We start from the raw sequence: 22971 nt of genomic DNA, 5'->3' as shown, positions 1-22971 counted from the left end.
GTATGTGTGAGGGAGGGAGCGTGTGAGGGAGGGTGCAGAGTATGTGCGAGGGAGGGAGCGTGTGAGCGAGAGTGTGAGGGAGGGAGCATGTGAGGGAGGAAGCATGTGAGGGAGGAGGCAGAGTATGTGTGAGGGAGTGAGCGTGTGAGGGAGGAGGCAGAGTATGTGTGAGGGAGGGAGTGTGTAAGGGAGGGAGCATGTGAGGGAGGAGTCAGAGTATGTGTGAGGGAGGGAGGGAGCATGTGAGGGAGGGAGCGTGTGAGGGAGGGAGCGTGTGATGGAGGGAGCATGTGAGGGTGGGAGTGTGTGAGGGAGGACGCAGAGTATGTGTGAGGGAGGGAGCGTGTGAGGGAGGAGGCAGAGTATGTGTGAGGGAGGGATAGTGTGAGGGAGGGAGCGTGTAAGTGAGGGTGCAGAGTATGTGTGAGGGAGGGTGCAGAGTATGTATGAGGGAGCGTGTGAGGGAGGGAGCGTGTGAGGAATAGTGTGAGGGAGGGAGCATGTGAGGGAGGAGGCAGAGTCTGTGTGAGGGAGGGATTGTGTGAGGGAGGCAGCGTGTGAGTGGGGGTGCAGATTATGTGTGAGGGACGGTGCAGAGTATGTGTGAGGGAGCATATGAAGGAGGGAGCATGTGAGGGTGGGAGCGTGTGAGGGAGGGAGCATGTGAGGGTGGAGTCAGAGTATGTGTGAGGGAGGGAGGGAGCATGTGAGGGAGGGAGCATGTGAGGGTGGGAGCGTGTGAGGGAGGGAGCATGAGAGGGTGGAGTCAGAGTATGTGTGAGGGAGGGAGCGTGTGAGGGAGGAATCAGAGTATGTGTGAGGGAGGGAGTGTGTAAGGGAGGGAGCATGTGAGGGAGGAGTCAGAGTATGTGTGAGGGAGGGAGTGTGTGAGGGAGGGAGCATGTAAGGGAGGGAGCATGTGGGGGAGGGAGCCTGTGAGGGAGGAGGCAGAGTATGTGTGAGGGAGGGAGCGTGTGAGGGAGGAGGCAGAGTCTGTGTGAGGGAGGGATCGTGTGAGGCAGGGAGCGTGTGAGTGAGGGTGCAGATTATGTGTGAGGGAGGGTGCAGATTATGTGTGAGGGAGCGTGTGAGGGAGGGAGCATGTGAGGGTGGGAGCGTGTGAGGGAGGGAGCATGTGAGGGTGGAGTCAGAGTATGTGTGAGGGAGGGAGCGTGTGAGGGAGGGAGCGTATAATTGAGGGAGCGTGTGAGTGAGGGTGCAGAGTATGTGTGAGGAAGGGTGCAGAGTATGTGTGAGGGAGGGAGCGTGTGAGGGAGAGTGTGAGGGAGGGAGCGTGTGAGGGAGGGAGCATGTGAGGGAGGAGGCAGAGTATGTTTGAGGGAGGGAGCGTGTAAGGGAGGGAGCATGTGAGGGAGGAGGCAGAGTATGTGTGAGGGAGGGAGCGTGTGAGGGAGGGAGCTTGTGAGTGAAGGGAGCGTGTGAGGGAGGGAGCGTGTGAGTGAAGGTAGTTTGTGAGGAAGGGAGCGTGTGAGGGAGGGAGCATGTGAGGGAGGAGGCAGAGTATGTGTGAGAGAGGGAGCGTGTCAGGGAGGGAGCATGTGAGGGAGGAGGCAGAGTATGTGTGAGGGAGGGAGCGTGTGAGGGAGGGAGCTTGTGAGTGAAGGGAGCGTGTGAGGGAGGGAGCGTGTGAGTGAAGGTAGTTTGTGAGGAAGGGAGCGTGTGAGGGAGGGAGCATGTGAGGGAGGAGGCAGAGTATGTGTGAGAGAGGGAGCGTGTCAGGGTGTGAGTGTTGTATTAAATGTCAACTTCTATCACCGAAAAGAATTGGACGCAAGTAATAAAGTCTGTGGCCTGAGTCTTGTGGTTGTTGAACAAAGACCGTGCCTGAGAGGGAGGGGGTGAGGTGGAGTGAACAAACGTGCAGCTGAGTGATCGGTAGGCTGTGGTGTGCGTGTTTGCATGTTTCTCCCTAAAATTTATTGATGAATCTGTGGCCAATTGAATATTTTAAGTGTTAAATAAAAAAATTAGACCAAGGAGCATGTGGCCTGCGTATTGTATTTGGAGAGCGAAGACCGTGCATTAGAGGGAGGGGGGTGGGTGTTGGAATAGACGAATAAGTGAGATAGGTTGGGGGTGTTGGAATGGACGAATAAGTGAGATAGGTTTTCGTCTGCGTGTTAGCTTTTATTAAAAAAAAAAAACTCCCAAAAGCATGTAACTTGTATCATATATCGAGATGCAATCCAGAAAAGAGCAAAGTACCAGCCGGGCACCACAATTGCTACTTATGATGTGACTGGGATGGGCCGTTGTTTTCGTTTCCTTTAGCTGCGATTTGCATTTCACAGGGGATGTCCGCCAACAGATGTAAATGTAAATTTATACTTGTATAGCGCACTACTCACCCGCAAGGGTCTCAAGGCGCTTGTACGAATACCGCTGTGGAACCCATCCTGGCTTTCCCTGTAAGGCGTCCACTCCTGGGCACCCCCAGGGTGAAGGCCAGGCATCCTTAACGTTGTGGGGGCCGTTGTGGAGATTAAGCAAGCTATTGCCCAGAGTTACAGAGTGGGACTCCATGATTGGAATAGGCACCGAGGCGAGAATTATCAGGTCCGTGGAATTTTGAGCCTAAGACCCGCCGAGGCGGGGAATTGAACCCTGGTCCCGGGCTAGACCTCTGCATCAGGGTCTGCCGCTCTAACCATTGAGCCACACTTCTCCACACAAGATAAGAATCTTTATGGCTGTGCTTAAAGCACTCCAGTATCGTGGTGTGGGATCCTCACCAGACGGCGCCCCCATTCCGTCTGAAAAAAAAAAGCTGGTCCACAGAATAGTGCGAACAACGTGCAGTAGAGTGAGGTGGGGGGGGTGGAAAAAGAACGTGCAGCAAAGTGACAGAGAGGCTGTAGCCGGCGTGTTTGCGCCCAGTAAAGATAAAGTATGTACATTAACAAAAGCATCAAACTTGTCTCATATCTTTACATGTAATAACGTATACAAAAAATCCAAGTGATGCGACACACTTTGTACTTATAATCTTAAAAGTATAAAGAAGAACTTTTGTGGCCTTTCTCTGAGGCTCTCGCACACATGAGCCACGCAAACAAAGTGAAAGATACCCTGGGTTTGTCAACAACGTTTTTTCCCGGTGAAGCAAGGGGAGTAGAAGAGGGCATCTGAAAATGGTGCACCCAAGTCCAGTGATGTGAATGTCCATTGAATGCATGCACAGATCACTGATGGTGTTTGTGTCTGCCGAAAGCATGCAATGACGTCCGGTGGTGTCTATGCCTGGTGAATGGGTGCACTGATGTATGTTGGTGTGTGTGTGTGCATGGTGTGAATGTGCACTGACTGGCGGTGGTGTGTATGCCTGTTCATATCGTGCCACACTTTTACTGATGTTGTGACTTGTGATGCAAGTACGGATACAGCCAAATGCAATTTGTGCGCCACACTTTGTACTTATGTTGTAACTTGTATCACATTAAAAGGTTGTCCGCCATTCTGAATTACTACAGCTAAATGTTGTCCTGCTAGAGAAAGGGGGGGTGGGGAGGGGGGGCGGGCAGATGAATGTGAAAGAAGTGCGTGTGCGTGTTGCCGCGAGTTGAAAGGCAGGAAGTCGTATGCTTGGAAAGAGTGCACGTCTGAATGTTGTCGTGCTACAGAGGAAGGGGTGGGTTCAGCAAAAGGCGCGCGCTGGACCTTCGAGAGGGTAGAAGGAAGAATCAGATGGTGTGCGTGAATGTGAAAGAGTGTGGGGGCTGTTGGTTGTGTAGTAAAATGAATTCTGGAAAAAAGTAGGTGGGTGGTGGGAGAACGTGCAGATGAATGAGTAAGAAGCTCTGGTGTGCGTGTTGACGTGCGTGAATGGAGAGAGACAGGGAGTGTGTTGGAAGTCTCTGGGCTGTTTGAGTTTGGTGTGCGTGTTTCCGCGAGTGAAAGGCAAGAATAGCTCGACCCGAATATATCAGAGCACTTTTCATAAGCAGCAGGCAGTTGGTGAGTGTCCCTGCCGAGACGTGTTTGACAATGAGAAGCTATGGTGTGCGTGTTGACATGCGTGAATGGAGAGAGACTGGGAGTGTGGTGGGGTGGGAGAGAGAGTCTGTGGGCTGTTTGATTTTTGTGGGAAAACGTGCAGATGAATGAGTGAGAAGCTATGGTGTGCGTGTTGACGTGCGTGAATGGAGAGAGACTGGGAGTGTGGTGGGTTGGGAGAGAGAGTCTATGGGCTGTTTGAGTTTGGTGGGAGAACGTGCAGATGAATGAGTGAGAAGCTATGGTGTGCGTGTTGACGTGCGTGGTGTTGACGTGCGTGAATGGAGAGAGACTGGGAGTGTGGTGGGGTGGGAGAGAGAGTCTGTGGGCTGTTTGAGTTTGTTGTGCGTGTTTCCGCGAGTGAAAGGCAGGAATAGCTCGACCTGAATACATCAGAGCACTTTTCATAAGCACCAGGCAGTTCCTGCCGAGACGTGTTTGCATGTTTGACAGAGGAGGAAAGGTGGGAGGGAACATGGCCTCGGGAAGCTGGCTGGGGAGGGGAGGGCTGTGAGTCATGGCAATCAAGCAAGCCTTTGAAGAGCAAGTTAGGGAGATAGAAGGGCAGTCAAGAGCACGTGCACTTCGACAGAGCTGGCTGGGGAGGGGGAGGGCTGTGAGTCATGGCAATCAAGCAAGCCTTTGAAGAGCAAGGCAGGGGGATAGAAGCGCGGTCACGAGCATGTGCACTTCTACAAATCCGGATCATAAAAGTCAGATTTGTGGATCGGCGGCAATAGGTCTCTCTGCGAGACCTAAAAACAGGGCGGATCCCAGCAACCCTGCTAACTACCGCCCTATTTCCCTCCTCCCCTTTCTGGCAAAAATCTTGGAGGCCCACGTAGCCAGCTGCGTGTCTAACTTCATCGAATGCTCGGACTACTTAGAGCCAAACGAAGCCGGTTTCCGTCCGGCACATTCTATGGAGGCTGTGATCTTGGCAGTTCTGGACAATCTCAGGGCTAACGCAGACCGGGGCGACCATCAAGCTCTGGTGCTCCTGGATTTGTCGGCTGCGTTCGACACGGTCGACCATACCATCTTACTGAACCGTGTAGAGCAAGCAGGCCTGCGAGGCCCCGCACTGGAATGGATTAAATCCTTCCTTGCCGACCGCACTCAGGCAGTCAGGCTTGGAAACTTTACTGCCCCCAAACTCAACTCCACCTGTGGGGTCCCACAGGGCTCCTCTTTGTCCCCGTTGCTCTTCAATGTCTACATGAGACCACTGATTCGCTCACTAAAAAATAGAAACATCGCTGTCTTCAATTATGCTGATGATCTTCAGATCATTTTCTTTCTCGGCTCCTCCAACGCCGTGAGTGAGTTTCAATCCACCATGCTTCACATCCAGCGTTGGATGGATGTTAACCATCTGAAACTCAACCCAGGCAAGACAGAGCTGGTCCTGCCTGGGAACAGCAAGAATAGCTGGGGCACACAATTCTGGCCACCAGAACTCGGGCCCCCTCCCACCACCTCTCCCTCCGTGAAAAACCTAGGGGTCACCATCCATGCCGACCTCTCGCTTAGCGGGCAGGTGGGCGCCGTGATCTCTTCTAGTGTCCACCAACTATGGAAAATCCGGAAAATCGCACACCTGCTGACCAATTCTGCTTTAATTCAGGTGGTGATAGCACTAATACTCTCACGGCTCGATTTCTCAAATTCTATCTATGTCGGCCTACCTGTCGGTCTGCAAAAAAGGCTTCAAATGGTTAAAAATCAGGCAGCCAGACTGATTCATAAACAACCTAAGTGGTTGTCAGCCAGACCTTGCTTAGCACAACTTCACTGGCTCCCGATAGCTCATCGAGTATCCTTCAAGACTGGCTGCTTAGCCTTTAAGGCTCTGCCCAGTAAAATCCCCAGATTCATCAACTGCATGATCACCAAATATACCCCGCGGCGCAGTCTCCGTTCAGCCCACCACTTCCTGCTCACCACCTTGTCTTTTAGGCGGAAACGTCAGGGAGGCTGCCGCTTTTCCCACCTGGCCCCCAGATTCTGGAACTCCCTCCCTCTGGCAATCAGAAGCTGTAACAACCTCCTCAGCTTCAGAAAGTCTCTGAAGACATGGCTATTTGAGCAAGCCTACGCCTAGTAACTCGGCTGCAATAGCCTTCAGTATTCAGCGCCATGAAACGTAAGGGTGTACGTGCGCTTTATAAGTGCTTACTAACATAACATAACACCAGGTCACTTGGACTCTGGTCACTTAGAATTCCGCATACTGCACCAAATTGCATCACATATGAGAGTCACTTAAAATAATTCAGTTCAGGATGCACACTGTCACAAATCGCTCTTGCATGTTTTAAGACACTGTAATGTTGCTCCAGATTCTTATATAGAAGAAACAAAACAACTGACTTGCCTCTCGAGTCATTATTTAACTCGTATGGGCAGAAGGTGTGTGGTTTGCGAATTATAATAAAGGTCACTCCGACAGTGCAGTGGTATAATCTAATGTGCTTAAGTGAAGAAATCCAAAATACACTTTTAATTAAAAGTGTGTATCTCGGCTATAAAAAATAGTGGCAGGCATGATGGGCAGGGATGAACTGCCCTTAGCGGTTTCGTTACTGGGGGCCGTTTTTGTAGCAGTGTTGCAATATCTGCTCTGTGTAACAAAAGTGGCAGCAGTGGTAAAGCAGCAGCAGTGCTTTTCACTACCAACCACCTCCCCCTGCCGGGCCGGTACAGCTGAATTGCCAAGGCTGGATTGTGTTCCCATTCCAGCCCTGATGATGGACACTGCCTATTTTATGGCGTACACTATGATTACAGCGTCCTGCCCTGTGAAATATGCAATATATGCAGACAGCTACACCAGTAGTGCATCCCAAGGCCTCTTCAAGATGTGGGGAAAAGGCAAATATGCCCCAACTGGTGCCCTTATGATGCTGTTTCACATTATTTGATGTGACATACCTATAGTCCTGAGGAAGACGCCTGACCCCAGAGGAGCAATATTCAAACACCGAAACATGTTGAAAGAAAACTGAAACAGGGACTAATGGCCAACCCTTCTGTTTTTAATCTTGTGGTAGTGAAACACCAGCAAAAACCATGTTTAGCCCCCTACATATAATTTTAAAGTAGGTCTGACAGTTTAACAAAGTGAAAATGTTGACTTAAGGGGCATAACCTCACACAAACTAGGGAACTCTTAACTAGGCGACTGTACAACCAGTAATGCTCATTGATGTTTCCCAGTGCTAGATGTGTAACCCACTGATAAAACATTCTACACGGAACACTAGGTAGGTGAGGGTTCATCATCCTGTGTAACATAAATGTATTGTATCTCCACTTGTGGTTTGCCTCTTTTGTCCTGCATTTTTCTACTTCTTGTATGCTCTCCCTGTTGCAACAGACTTTCAACTCCTCTTTCTCTCTTTTTGTGTGTTATCTACCAAATTATGTCTGCCCTGTATGTGTGAGTGAATCATGTCATATTTCTTCTGTTACTGACATCATGCCTCCAATATGCAGATGACATTGTGTTGCTAGCACAAACTCCTGTTGGCTTGCAGAAATTGATTACGGGACTAGGAGCTTACACCACCTTGAACCAACTCACGATTAATCATCAAAAGACAAAAGTTATGTGTTTTTCTAAACCTAATAAGATATTGAAAAGGCATTCTTTCTCTTGGAAATTGGGTGAGCAACCACTGGCCCGGGTAGCTTCTTATAAATATCTAGGCTTCCAGCTAGATTGCAAGCTGAATTTTAAGCAACAAGTGGAACAAAGATGCACGAAAGCTAAACAATTATTATATTCCTTCAAAATCTTGAGGAAAAAGCTTATAGGTTGCTCTACCGGTCATCTGTTACAAGTGATCTCTGCAAAATTTCTACCCTCCATCTCGTATGGCTCGGAAATCCTGAACATTAAAGACGCTCTAATATTAAACACAGCACAATCTACATTTGTTAAAAGACTGTTCTCAGTACCGTTACATACCTCACAGGAACAGATTCGTTGAGAATTCGGACTCAAGAATTAGATCTTGGCCAGACAAGGTGCCTTAGTAAAGTGTTATTGCAGGATGAGGGAGGTAGAAGACAATACCCTAGCCCACCACTGTTGGGTCGAGATAGAAAACCAAGCAAGACTAGCTAATTCAACTATGACAATCCTGAAGCAATCTTTGTCTGCATTACAACTAGAGGAGGCTTTGGTTCACCCCAGCAACCTATTCCGGATTCAGAAACATTGCGAATAATGCAATTAAGTGGATCTCTCTACTAACAGATAAAATGATCCTGACAAAAAAATGACACCTGGGCTATGATACAGGTCTACCAGAGGCTGAAGCCACAACAGTATCTGTTTGATCACTTTTCCCACCATAAAAAAAACATCACCTGATGATGCTACGAATGAGATCATTCCCCTCAAAGGATTTGACCCCAAAATGGAAATGCACATGGCCATCTAAGGAATGCCGCCTCTGTGGTCAAGGGAGGAGTCATTACTACATCTACTATATACTTGCCCTTTTCTACTGGAAACTCGAAAATCCACTCTTCGGGAGATTCTTAAGAAGGAACAGATAAGAACATGCAGAGCTGCAGTCATCAGGTGTCTTGACGGGCTTGCAATCACCCTGTCCTGTTGTGTCATAAAATTCTGGAAAATTGCAGTAAAGGAACTGGTTAAAATTGATTCAAGCAAAACAGTTATTAAGTAATCTGCTGGCCCATATTTTATTTTCTTTTTTAAATGTATTGTTAAACCAGCTAGCCTTCTAATTGTGGTCACGATTTTAAGGCCTTTTTTGTCTCTCTTATGTTTTTAAAATGTTCATTGAAAGTACAGTGTTTTATGATGACTCGCCATCCTTTTATGATTTTTTAAATGAATCAATAAAAGTATATTTGACTTGACTCTGTTACTGTCACATGCCCTTTACTTGTTCATTGTGTTGGGGAAGGCTGTGCTGTGCTGTCCATGTTATACCTTTATTGTGTTGTGAAACTCTGTATAAACCTTTCCACTGCATAAAAGTCAACAACATTTGCATTGTCACTTCTTGTTTTAATGGATGTTGTGAGTGAACTCTCACAAAATATGTGAGCAGAGTTGACTTTTAGTTTTACATATAAAACAAACAGTTTTTGAGGAGGACGACATGACTTTAAACATAGTTGAAAAGTGGCTCCATGTCATGTATAGCACCTTCTGCTTATTCTGGCATTTTAGCCAATAGCACATTGCATGCTGGGTTTTTGAGGCCTTAATGAGCGTTTTAAAAAGCAAAACTACAAGCCCCACAATTCAATATGCTGTTGGCTGAAATGCCAGAAATGGCTAATGGTATATGTTTTAGGACCACTTGGCAGACTCAAAATAAAATTGATTCAGAAAAGGGGGTGGTGATGAACAGAGTGTCTGAATTAAGCAGACCACTCTTACCCAGTCCAAAGATCAGGGCTTGATCCATCACCGTTTTTTAGCTCACTGCACCATCCCAGCTCAGAACTTGGCTATATGCAAATTAGTCTGACCCTGGCCCAGTGCATCATGGGAACAGGGCAGACCAAACTACCAAGCCAATTCTTATACTGGGAAGGAAACAAGCTACCGGGGACCGGTTTCTGGCATTTCAGCCGTCTTCGGCCCGGCTTGCTTGAATCCTGATGGTGCAATGAGCTAGGGACTCGCACCTGAGTATACCCTTCCACGCTTATGGTGGACAAAAATGATTCAGAAAAGGGGGTGGTGATGAACAGAGTGTCTGAATTAAGCAGACCACTCTTACCCAGTCCAAAGATCAGGGCTTGATCCATCACCGTTATTTATCTCACTGCACCATCCCAGCTCAGAACCTGGCTATATGCAAATCAGTCTGTCACCACCCCCTTTTCTGAATCAAAATAAAATTGAGCTCCTTATTTTCTACCTTTTTTTCTCGTACACAATCACGGGTTAAACGACTCAGTGGGTGAGAGGCCAGCAATAGCATTTCTAATGCAAAGAGGAGCATATTGTTGCTAATGGGTTAACATTAGCACTCACTGGAAAATAGGCATGCTACAAAGAATGTTATCTACGAGGCCGTTGTGAGTAGCAGCAGCTGAACATGTCTGAAGAGACAGAAAGGAAAAACAACATGCTGGCACCTCTCTTCCTTACTGGAGTTTGTAGAGACTTAAGTGGAGTATCTGCATCACAAGTGTGATACGGCATGTCCAGAACAGGTGCAGATTAAGCTGCAGGCGCTGCCCCATGATGGCCACTAATGCTATTTCATATGCCTTTGAAATACTTTAAAATCATAACATGTGTCTGACTGCCACCAGCCCCTCTGCCCTTCATATAACCCTTAGCCACATTTGGCACTACGAACGTATTTGCAAACCTAGCTGTAAAACGCTAAGTAATCGGTCAGAAGTCCTCGGACCCTCCCCCTCTGCATGGGTCAACACCTGTTGGCCCACTGCCCTCGGCATCCGTCCCACCCTCACAGACCATGCTGGGAACCTCGGCATCATACTCCACTCCTCCCTCTCCATGACCCGACACATCAACGCCGTCGCCTCTACCTGCTTCAACACACTCTGCATCCTTCGCAAGCCCTTCAAATGGATCTCCCCTAATCAAGAAAGACTGTCGCCCGCGCACTCATAACCAGCAGATTGGACTACAGAAACGCCCTTTACGCTGGGATACACCAAATCTCTGCTCCGCAAGCTCTAGGCCATACAGAACACTGCAGCCAGACTGGTCCTTGGCATCCCTCGACACAAACACATCACCACACACCTGCGATACGTCCACTGGCTCCCAGTCGAGAAGAGAGTAACATTCAAGATACTCACCCTCGCATACAAAAGCCTCCACAACACCAGACCCCAATATCTCAACAAAAGAATCTCCTTCCATGTACCCAAGAGAAACCTTCGATCCGCCAACCTCGCCAAAACACTGTACATTTGCAGAGCCAGAAACGGTGGAAGAGCCTTCTCCTACATTGCGGCAATGACCTGGAACAAGCTCCCAATCCACATCTGATGCGCCCCCACTCTGACCATCTTCAGGAAGACCCTCAAGACCTGGCACTTTGACTGCCCGGTTCTTCGCCCCCTCCCCCCACCCCTTCCACGCCCCCAGCGCCTTGGGGCCTTGTCGGGTGAGTAGCAAGCTTCAAAATTCCCTGATTGATTGATTGAGTAATCAAAAACCTAGCATTAGTGTTTAGTAAAAATCAGAATCAATAATAGGTTTATATGCAAAAGTCCAGATGGTTGCACCATGCTAAAACAGAGTCAAACTCTATACACTAAAAGATTTTATTTTAACACCTGTAAAGCCACTTCTCAAAATGACTTTTCTCCTCGCACATACACATATTCATAAAGCACAACTAAGGAAGACACTTAAAAAGTCCAGATGGCATGTTATCTGTAGAGGAACTTTGCATTTGAAAGCAGAAGGTGTAACATGAACTGTCAAACCCCTGCAGGTTTTCAAGTTAAATCATGATTCAGTTGGTTCGCTACAGTTGTAAAAACAGGTTTTTGTTTGCATCCTTAATTAGCTATAAACCAGGGCGAACCAAAGTGAACACATTAAATAAAACAAATTGCGCATTGCAACATCTGAAAAAAACATTCATTGGTGATTCTGTTTTCTACAGCCCGAAACTAAAAGCCCAGGGAACCTTTTATGTAGTATATTTTGGAATTCATATATTATTTACAAACAGCATAAACATTTCTGATAACATTTACAAACAAAACCATAGAATTATTTTTGCCTGTTTCATGTACTGAAATGCAACATTATGCTTCATTGATATACAATAGGCATCTAGCTCTCATAGGACAAAAAAATACATTACTACACACAGTTCACTAATAAAACAAACCAACTAACCTTGTTTATAAGAATACATTTAATCATCAAGTGACATCTGTAAATAAATAGAACACATGTAAACAAATCTTATGTTACAACACACTCAATATATATATATATATATATATATATATATATATATATATATATATATATATATATATATATATATATATATATATATACATATACATATATATTTAAAAATATACCTTTTGTTTATATCTTGACTCTTTGTGGTGAAGTTAATTTCAAGTTCAGACTCTTAGCATTCTCCTCTGCAGGCCTATCTTCTCATCAGCAGTACAATTACCAAAAACACTTGCAGCTTATAAACAGTTCGAAGGAGGGTCTCCTCACAACACGGCTTATCTTAAGATAGCACATGGGCTCAAGAAGGGTCTTATCTTGAGCTAACACTAGGGTCACTTAAATGTTCAGTGTTTTCTTTTGTGCTTGCCCAAAGTGAAAGTAGAGTAGTTTTTGTTTTTCCGGATGTTTTCATGAGACCTTAAAACAGCCCTTTTTTGTTGTGACCAGAAGTCAGTATTTCCTGGATTTATCTAAACAGAAAGTAGAAGCAGGTTTGTGTGTTAAGAAAAAAAAAGTTACTGCTCATTTCGTTTTTATGAGCAACGAGGGCAGTGGTGGCTCCTCTGCTAAGGCAGAGGAACGTCGCCCCACTGCACCCAAAAATACAATGATATTAACTATTGTTATGATCATTGTATTTTTCCTTTGGAAGTCAGTGGCTTGCGGGGCTGGGCAGCGCAGGGGGAGGAGTGGTTTGTACTCCCTAAATGTGCATGACTGCCCCTCTGGGGCCGACCAAGCAGTTCTGTGTTCTTTGCATGTTCCCAACCAGGTTGCATTACACAGCCTTCTTAGGAACATGCAAAGTCTCCCTGTACCCGTCTGAGCGCCGAACCACAGAGCTCAGACCAATCACAATGCTGTATTGCAGTGTTGTGATTGGCGATGGGGAACCAATCACAACGCTGCATAACAGCATTGTGATTGGCTCAGGAGAGCCTACTGCCTGGGTGCTTCCTGGTGCTGCTCATGCCGACCAAGACTAGGACCGGAAGATGAAGAGGATGGAGAAGAGGCGGGCGTTTGTCTGTTTCAGGTAAGTCACCACATTATTCCGGTAGCAGCCACTACTAAATGAGGTCATCCAAGACATCTTTTAACAAGCATTTGCAATGCAATAGGTCTCACATTTACACAAGTTTGAGCTATTGACTTTGCAAATGACAATGCCTTTTATTTGTTTTTGTTTTTAAAACATAATTAAAAGACATTGTCATTTACAATGCCAATAGCTTAAACTTGTGTAACAGTGAGACCTATTGCATTGCAAATGCTTATTTCTTTTTACTTATGTGGAGCAAATCAAACCAAAGATATTGGAACAGTTTATATGAGCACCAGGTTACATTACACACGGTCAAGCTCATTTTCTTTAACCAGGTAGATTAAATCATGTATTCAAACCACAGAATGTTGAGCCGAGGCCAGAACTCGAAGCTGGCCCCCAAATTCCACAGTATGCATCTGTCTGTTAAAGCACTCCCTTTCCTCCAACTTCAGCCACACAGGAGGTAAACATTCAAGGTTTTCTGGGGTGCGTTGGCAGTTGGTGGCTGCTCAGAGAGGTACTACTTAGGACAAATGCAGAAATGCAGGACAGGCAGCTGCAAAGAAAGATGCCAGGCACTAACCCACAGATCCTACTGTAGAACACCCGCTCAGCCACCTTCCTTCCATGATTGATCTGCTTTGAGAAGTCAAGCTTCAAGGCACTTTCTTGGAGAGTAGGAACACAAAACAACCCCATTTTACAATTAGCCCAAAACAGTGACACATTTTAAATCACTTACACGTTTCGTAACTTTTGCCACCATCTCACAGAAGTCCCATGCATGTATCACACCTGGCTCGTACTAGTTGTCGGCCATGACAGGCTGGCATGTAGGTCCAATATTTCAAGCAAGTTACAGCCTCAACTCTGCCGCCTGAGCAGTTTTGAAAATATAACTGTACACCCAGTACCCCTGAACTCTCTAACTGGATGAAAAGCTTGAACGCTGCTGTAATGGTGACTTAATCAGAAAAATATCACTTTTAAGAACTCACTGTTTAGCATTGGAGAGCAACCTTTCAATATTAAAAAAAGGCAATAAAACGTTTCACTGGAGACCAATGTAAACTATTTAGCAGCACACCATAGTACTTTGGGAGCTCTCGACCTATCTCATGCGCGGTATGAGTGAGCTAGCCAATCTGGTGGCATTCTGGCACTTGTAGTTTTTGCACATCATACATACAGGAATTCAAGCGCTCAAAGGGAAATTAAAAAAGGCAGAGCTTATCCCATAAAGCTAGTGACGACAAAAGGCGTTGTGATCGGCAACATACATACTGAAAGAGTTTGGTGGGCAGAGATGCAGAACCAGGGTGGTGCAATACTCTGCAGCTACAGTTCTCCCCCTCACTCTCTGAATCTCTCAGCCTGCGAAGGGTAAGTGGGGGAGGAGGGGCGAGGATGCACATTCAGTCCCAGAGGAGCTGTGAGGCGCCTCCCTTTCCCGGGTGTCTTTAGAAGTGAAAGTGAAGTTACTTGTGAGAAAGAGAAACAGACAACGGCGCCAGCTCATTTTACGTTAAAGTAAGCTTGCGGTCAAACGATGGCGCTGCAGCTGGTCTGGGAGAGTAAAGATCATGTTACGGGTACACATTTGTGCAAGTACAATAAAGGTAAACATCTTTTGTTCCAGTGGAGATGACTACTACACTATAAGTTCAAAATGAATGCAGGCATATCTTAATGAGGGTTTGGAAGAGCCCCATAGGTCGCGGGGAAGAGGCAGGGGGTTTACCAATGCAGCACTTCATTTAAACAAAGTTATCTAATGCTGCAATGTTGTTAAAAATAACATGACTGAAAATGCGTTTGGTTTCACTTACTAGATCTATCAATGGCCCATGCTCTACGTATGACGTACTCCCTGTCCTGAATATTGATGTTGGGAGGGCATTTTTATACAGACGCTAACAGGCATGGCATGTGTGGTATCAGCATTGTTGTCAAATGGTGTCCATTCAGGCTAATGCGCGAGTCTGTTTACTACAGAAAGTAACAAAGAGGAAGAGACGCGGCAAGACTATGTGCGCGTGCACAATCTGCTGTCCGGGAGTGCACATCTCCGGTCTCTCTTCGGACACAAAACCGACAACAATAGGGCTTTCCAAGGTGAGCAGCGCAAGCGCTGCGTCGCTAGGCGAGACCTAAAAAGAGACCATTTTTTATAGCTGAACCATGTGTCATCATTTTGTATCTTAAGAAAAAAAAGTTACTGCTTATTCCTTTTTATGAGCAATGAGGTAATTCAAAGAGGCCTCCTCCCTTGCTGTTTTAAAATTAGCGGCAAACTCAGTTATATTAATTCCTTGCTGCTTAGATTTCTTGAACAGTTTCTAAAAATAGCCCTGAGTTCATTTCAATTCCTTGCAGTTTAAAAAAGGCCTAATTTAATCTGTCTTAAAAACGAGTTACACTTTTCTGTTTGTTGCACTGTTACAGAAAACATCATGGTGAGTATTTTATTTTCCAAGGCACTATAATAGAGCCTGGTTACCGGTGTAATGCTACCTAGACAGATGCCAACAGACACCCACACACACTACATGCACAAGCAAATACACTACAACACATAATCCCTGGCATGCGCATGTGCGCACACACACACAAACACACACTGTGTACTCCCTTGCCTGTGAGTGTGCATACAATAATGTACACACATTCCTTCATATTCACATTTCTCTTTCCTTTCAAAAAGATAGTTGTACTCTCATTGTTACCAGATATGTGATTTCTGGTGCATTGTGTTGTGGTGTAGGTTTTGGGCAGTGCCACTTCCAGGGTCTAGGTTCCTGGGCACTCCTAAGGTTAGAAGTCACGGGTTAACATCACTTTCGGTCATTCTTGCTGGAAGTGATGGCCCTACCGAGGAAGGCGGGCGTGGGGCAGGGTGCAACGCAATTTCCAGCTCAGGGGCTGTCATTTCCAGAGGGGGGACTGCTGGGTTAGCAGTCAAGCTGCCATCACTACCTGGTCACATGAGTCGGAAGTGACATCTTGATGAGTTAATTCACTAAGGAGGAACTTCCGGGTTAGGGGGTCCCAGGTGACATTACAGCCTGGTCACATGAGTCGGAAGTGATGTCTCAATGACTTCATTTCCGGAGGAGAGACTTCCAGATTTGGGATAACCAGTGACATCACTGGCGGGAAACATTCAGCCCTCTCTATTTAGCTATCTTTTCAACCCTCTTCATCTCTTTGTAATAAAGATTTACAAAAACCTTTAAAAAAAAGCTTTAGAAAAGGCAACAGATGCGCCAGAAGCTTGTTTTCTTTGTTTAGGTCTGGTGTTAACCAATCCTTTTGATTCTACTAAAATTATGTGTATAGCATAGTTTCTTATAGGGGTTTCAGCCAGACTCCACCCATTAGTTTGTGGTTGTATCATTCACATTTTTCTTCACTCCAGCATGAATTATGGGGAAATGGGTCACCATTTCACTGGCTGGCTGACTTCAGTGTGAGTTACAACATCTATTTATCTATCTATCTATCTATCTATCTATCTATCTATCTATCTATCTATCTATCTATCTATCTATCTATCTATCTATCTATCTATCTATCTATCTATCTATCTATCTTGTCAACCCTATCTATTTAGTGATCTTTTCAAACCTCTCTATCTATTTGTATTGATTTGATTTACAAAACGTTTCAAAAACAATCAGCAAGATCAATAGGCTGTCTGCCAGCGCCAGACCGGCTGTTTTTTTTTTTTTTAGGTCTGGTATTAGCAAAGACCTTTATTTTTAACAAAGTATGTCTGTAACATAGTTTCTTTTACATGCTTTAGCCAAACTTCACCAATTAGTCTGTGGTTCTCACATTTTGCTTCCACCCACTCCAGCATGGAACATGGGGCAATGGATCAGCCCACTTCAGCCTTTGACTGACTTCAATGTGAGGTACGGCACGCTGCCCTTTCACAAGGACCGCATTAACACAAAAGAATTCTCTTCAGGGACTCGAATGGTAACATGTTCTTTTTTGAGACCAAAGAATGTTTTTGCCTTTAGCCATTGTTTTTTTAGGACCCCAACAGCTTCCCTGACAATAACATTTAGCAAAAACCATGACAGAAGAAAACAAGAACTGCCAAAGCCAAAAGGCTGGTAGCCAATGCTAGACCTCTTGACTTTGCCAGTGCTTGTTTTTTATGCAGCACGACTGCTGATGTGACATTTTTTGTTTGAGCTCCAACTAGTTAACCCGCAATATGTGCCATTAAAATAGATTGCACCTGCTTGTGAAATGAAAAAAAGATAATGTAGTATTTTGCTGCCCTCTGGTGCTACCATAACATTACTGCAAGCTAAAAAATAGTTTTTCTAAGGACTTGTACAACAAGGTACAAAAAAAAAAGATCACGTTCATGGTTGATCGTGCTCAGTATCTCTGTTGAGATGGAAAGGTCTTCTTCTTGGTAATAGGCATACACCCCTGCCTGAGTGCCCAACAGTATTGATGGCTGGATCCCTAATGCTGATTTTTGTCATAGGTGAATACGGATCATGCATGTGTGCCATGACATAGGCATGTCTCACGGATTGCGGTCTTGTTGTCCCAGGAGATGTGCCAAAAAATGCTACCTTCATAATGGTGGAAGGTTACAGTTTCCCCCAGGAGTTAAGCAGCATGAGTGCAGTCGTAGCAGAACACTGTGTAGTGATCAGTAGGAGTGAACAGGTCCAGTTTAACCCTGGTCACTCTAGTGAGGCCTATAGGCTCACTCACTTTTAAATGTTCTGCTGCTGTGTGCTTAACTCACCCTTAGCCTATTTCAGATTAGTTTGAAGTGCTGCGCAGCGCAGAAGAGGTGTATCTCTGCGGGTGAATGTCTTCCTGGGAAGGGTACAATACAAGGAAAGTACAGTACTGGGCAGTGTCTGCATGGTGAATACATGTGCTGGATGTACATGTGCCTCTAAATGGTACAGTACTTGAATGATGCAGTGTTGTACAGTGCAAGAAAATTAAATGCATGCACTGGATATTCAATTTACAATTTGCGCTGGAAAGTCAGCCCCAAAAACCCTTTTCAATTCTGTGATGAAACAATATGCAAACAGTTAGTAAATAGGTTCTATGAATGTAGCATGATTATTTGGGTTTCAAACAAAAAAATTGCATTGCTGCCCATAGGGCCAGTTTTTAGCAACCTTAGAATAATAAAAGATTGAGGGGGAAAACAAAATCGTAAAACTATGCCTTTCAACGTGCATGTAGCACTTTTTTGCCAGTTCATAGCTCTAAGTACTATATTAGGATTGTTACTTATGAACTCCTAGTAATAAGTACCCTTTGATGAAAGTAATAACCCATGAAGATATCTACTAAAAATACTAATCTGTGATCTGCATGTCACATGTTTTGCTTTGCACCAGGAACATCAGCCCTCTATACTACTATAACGTGAGTCAAAACTGTGACTAGACAAATCACAGTTCTCTCTTTCCAGTGAATTAATCACCAGAGTTGTCATGCCATTGTAATTATACCCAGAAAAAAAGCCACATACAAGGATCTCTGCAGGCTGTTTTTATCTTGGTTCGGCCTGTCATGCAGCAGGCGACCCCTTGACCTTGGCATCTGGCGCCACAGCACTGGTTGCACCGCTTTAAAGTCAGCACTAGTATCTATAGCCACTGCCATTAAATAACAAATGTTCATAACCTGTAACACACACACCAGTTGGTGGGAAGGTCACAAGACCCAAAATGCCCCAATGCACTTTCACCCTCATGCAAAGCCATAAACGTGCTGGAAGTAAACAACATTGGGCTATAAAGACACAAATTAAGACATTCAAACGTTTTTCATAGCATGGAAGTCAAGGTCACGCACATTATTATTGTAAAAACTTTGTAATGAAGGGACCCACACCCTCAACCCCCACAAATTAGGGTGGCCAATTTTCCATTATCACTTCGCTGTACACTTAGGGCCAGATTTACTAAAGGTATGCACTGGTGATAACGTGACAGAGCACGTGGGAAAGTGGCCAGGGCCAGTTCGGTGGAGCAGAAATGTTTGGTGGGTGTGTAGGAGAGGCGATTGTTAAGGTATGCAGGTCTAGCATTGTGGAGGGCTTTATAGGTATGCGTGAGGAGCTTGAATGAAATTCTTTTGTTGATCGGGGCCAGTGAAGGTCTTTCAGGTGACCAGAGATGTGGGTGTAGCAGGAGATGTCCAGAATAAGTCTGGTGGAGATGTTCTGGATGCTCTGCATTCTCTTTTGGAGTATTTGGGTGGTGCCGCCATAGAGTTTGTTGCCATAATCATGTTTGCTGCTGACTAGCACCTGGATGACCCTTCTCCTGGACTCAGTGGGGATCCACTTGAAAATCTTCTGAAGCAGGCAAAGCATGTGATAGAAGGAGGATGAGACAGCATTGATTTGGCAGTTCATTGAGAGTGAGGAGTCAAGGATGATGCTGAGGTTGCATCTGTGGTCGGTCGGTGTGGGGGGTTCTAAGCTTTGTGGGCCACCAGGAGTCGTCTCAGGCAGAGGGAGTGGTGCCCAGGATGAGGACTTCCATTTTGATGGAGTTGAGTTTGAGACAGCTGCCCTTCATCCAGGTGGCACCTGCCCTCATCCAGATGTGAAAGTTGCTCTTAGCGGCTGTAGGTTCATTGGTGAGGGAGAGAATCAGCTAGGTGTTGGTGGCCTATGAGACAATGTTAAGTCTCTGGTTTCTGACTATGTCAGCAAGTGGGCCATGTAGATCATGAAGAGGGTGGGGCTCAGAGAGGAATCCTGAGGAACTCCGCATCTGATCTCTATAGGCTCTGAGGAGAACGGTGGGAGCTTGAGACTGTTTGGCTGGTGAGGAAGGAAAGGATCCACTCTAGGATCCATGGAGTTGTGGACTCTTGTGCAGAGGGAGTGGTGGGAGACAGTGTTGAAGGCGGCAGAGAGGTCCAGCAGGTTGAGGGCAGCGGTTTCGCCTCATTTGAAGAGAGTGTGGATGTTGTCTGTTTTGGCAAGGAGTGCAGTTTTGGTGCTGGGGTTGATTCTGAAGCCTGATTGGGAGGGGAAATTTAAAAATGACAAAACTATAGCGACACTGTTTGGTTAACATGATATAGAAATTTTGAAAAATAGCGTTAGCAGTGCTCCCATTTTGCAAGTGTTTCAAAATCTTATCCCCTCATTTGAGTTCACTTCAGACAGGTCACTTGCAATTACTGCACATACAAAGTTTCTTGCAGAACTACATCTACTGCTTTCTGGCAGATGTGCAGAAATGACTGGCATTTCACAAAGTGCCCTCTTCCTCTACGCTTTTCTGTTCTAAAGTTATATACTAAAGACAGTGGTTCCGGTGGAATAATATACTGTATACTTATGTTACAAAAGCACAATCGCAATATGGAGGGTTAGGAAATGGCAGAGGGCAAAGGAATCACTAACACAATGGTTTCAGTGTAACATATTTTATCGATTTTCAAACAAAAATAGATATATACATTGTTATAAATCAAAGAAACATTTTTGCATTGTGTCCCAAGTGAGAACGGGATTCTAAACCTAAGTGACAATGTGAGTCCTATATACAAGATTTCCACAATTTTTAAAAGTCGACCATTTATCAAAATGATTCTATGTGAACAGCACCTATATACAGTGATACGCGCTGGGAAATGGTTCGCTTCTTCTGTTTGTTGACGGCGTTTCGACCCTCTAATCAATGTGGGGTCTCTTCAGGACTATTGATGAAGGGACATATATTGGGGAAAATAAAAAGAGCAGAAGGCCCATATACCGGCACAAATGCGAAAAATTAATAAAAAGGCTGTATGATTGAAGCGGTACCTGAAAATGTTACTGCGCAACCTCGTGAAAATGATGTGCCACACGTGAAGAATAAAGGAAAAGAGGTTACTCACATGAGGACCCATCAGGCTACTGGGAATGTGAGAAGAAAAGAAGAATAGTAATGCGGTTACTTGTCAGTGAACAGCAATGCTCTGTGTGATATAGTACTGGTGGCCCAGGGGTTCTTACCTCAATGTGAGGGAAGGCTGCCAATCCAATAATGTAGGTCAGCCAAGGAGGTTCTAGGAATACTGTGCTACAGCCGTAGCAGTGGGGAATCCCTTTGTAGGTGATCAGTGGCAATGCACTGGGAGTTTATGTGGAGATTTAAAAATAGAGGTGGGTTGCATGAATGGAACTAAGCAGGAAGGGAGATGGGCCTAAAAGCGCAATTCTTAACATGATCGATGATTGGAAAAATCAGGACAGCGCTCCGCATATGTGTTCTGCAAAGCCGCTTCAGTCAGCTTTGTCGGGTACAATGACAGGGCTGGTGTTAAATACAGGGTTTCCCGTCTGTCAGTCAAGGGAAAAGGCAGACCTGGCTAGAGAGAACTGCTACACCGAGCAATCCGGTGCTCGATTTCTGTGAAAGGTAAAAAGTGAGTAAAGACCTCAGTAGTGGGTTAAGAAAGTGAAATAAGAGTTTTCGAAGTGTGGCACATTGGTGGTGTTTCTGCGCTGTTGACAATTGAAGATGTACCAATAATAAGTACTCAAAGAAAATGTGAGTATCATGTGTACCACGTGAAATACCAGAAGTCAGAATACAGGCGGTATTCATATGTGGATCTCACTCATCAAAACTTGTTAATCATACTATGGCGTGACCTCATATATGTTGCTCAGGTCTAAACAGTTTCCACATAGTATATTGGTGTACTGTTACCCAGGTACACATATTATACATCAAAACACATGGTTGGTTCCCCAAATTATTCTGTTAGGTACGTGTCACTTGCTATGAATTGCGAGCAAATGGGTCTAGTCGCATTGCACATGGATGTGAGTGATGCCCAATGCGCACAATGCACTCTTATGAGTGGGAACACTCTGGGTGTCCGCACATGTCACAGTTGTAATTTACATAGGCAGTATTGGAGTTAATAAACACGTATTAACATGAGTGTGGATCTGATATATAAAGTCTGTATGTCACAAGAAAACGGATCCAAGGGAACTGATGGAACAAACATAGTTGAATACCAAGGGACAAGCACGCATGTCAATGCGTGTATGTCAATTCAGGTCAATGTAGCTACATCACAGACAGATATTTAGCAAAGGGTAGTGACATATCCCCTCCATTCCTCAGCAGAATTGAGCCCTTCATCAATTAAATTAACCCTGTCTATCCAGCGGCATTTGTTGCATTGAAGGGGTGGCTATCTCAATTACTTGCCACTTTATTTCTTCTGCAGTGTGACCTTTCTTGTTGTAATGAGATACAAGGGGTACATTTGCAACTGATCTACGTATACGGCTACGATGTTGGCCAATGCGGGCCTTGACAGGCTGCTGTGTTTGTCCAATATAGGGGAGGCCACATGGACACCATATGCAATATACAACATTCCTTGTGTTGCAGTTAGAAAAGGATTGTAAATTGCGTTTCGTATTCCCATGTTCAAATGTATTGGTGTTGAACGTGAAATTGCAGGAAACACAGTTTCCACATTTATGGTGCCCTTTCAATTTTGGTAGTCCACAAGCAGTAATCAGTGTGTTAGTCCTGCTAGTGATTATGTCTGTTGCTGACCTGACTAGATGATCTTTTAGATTTTTCCCTTCTGTGTAAGCAAATAGAGGTGTATCTATTGTGGGATCAATACTTTAGATTATATTCCATTTTTTTTTATCAGGTTGCGGATTTGATTGGTGTGTGTGCCAAATGTAGGGATGAATACAATCTTGTTGAGATCGGGTTTGTCTGTAGTCTTGAGAAGTTCTTCTCTGGGGCAGTGCCAGGTGCATTTAAGGAACTTAATTACTAGTCTGTTGGGGTAACCTGTTGTTACTAGTTTGGTCCTAAGTACCTCAGCTTCTCGCATATATTCTGGTTTAAGTGTGCAGTTGCGGCGTACCCTAAGAAATTGGCCAAAAGGCAGACCA

At 45.2% G+C, this 22971-nt stretch overlaps 1 long non-coding RNA gene across 1 annotated transcript; it reads right to left on the bottom strand.

Moving 5' to 3' along the window:
• Positions 1-8528: 8528 nt before the first annotated feature.
• Positions 8529-12180, bottom strand: LOC147710780 (uncharacterized). The gene is made up of 3 exons (XR_015295651.1): positions 12100-12180; positions 11906-11942; positions 8529-8656 (listed from the first exon to the last, which is right to left on the bottom strand). It is a non-coding gene; the product is annotated as an uncharacterized LOC147710780 (long non-coding RNA).
• Between the last annotated feature and the right edge of the window lie 10791 nt (positions 12181-22971).

This window comes from Lissotriton vulgaris, chromosome 5, assembly GCF_964263255.1.
Source record: "Lissotriton vulgaris chromosome 5, aLisVul1.2, whole genome shotgun sequence".
NCBI lineage: Eukaryota > Metazoa > Chordata > Amphibia > Caudata > Salamandridae > Lissotriton > Lissotriton vulgaris.
Note: the sequence above shows the minus strand (reverse complement) of the source record. Positions and strands in the feature narration are given on the sequence as shown.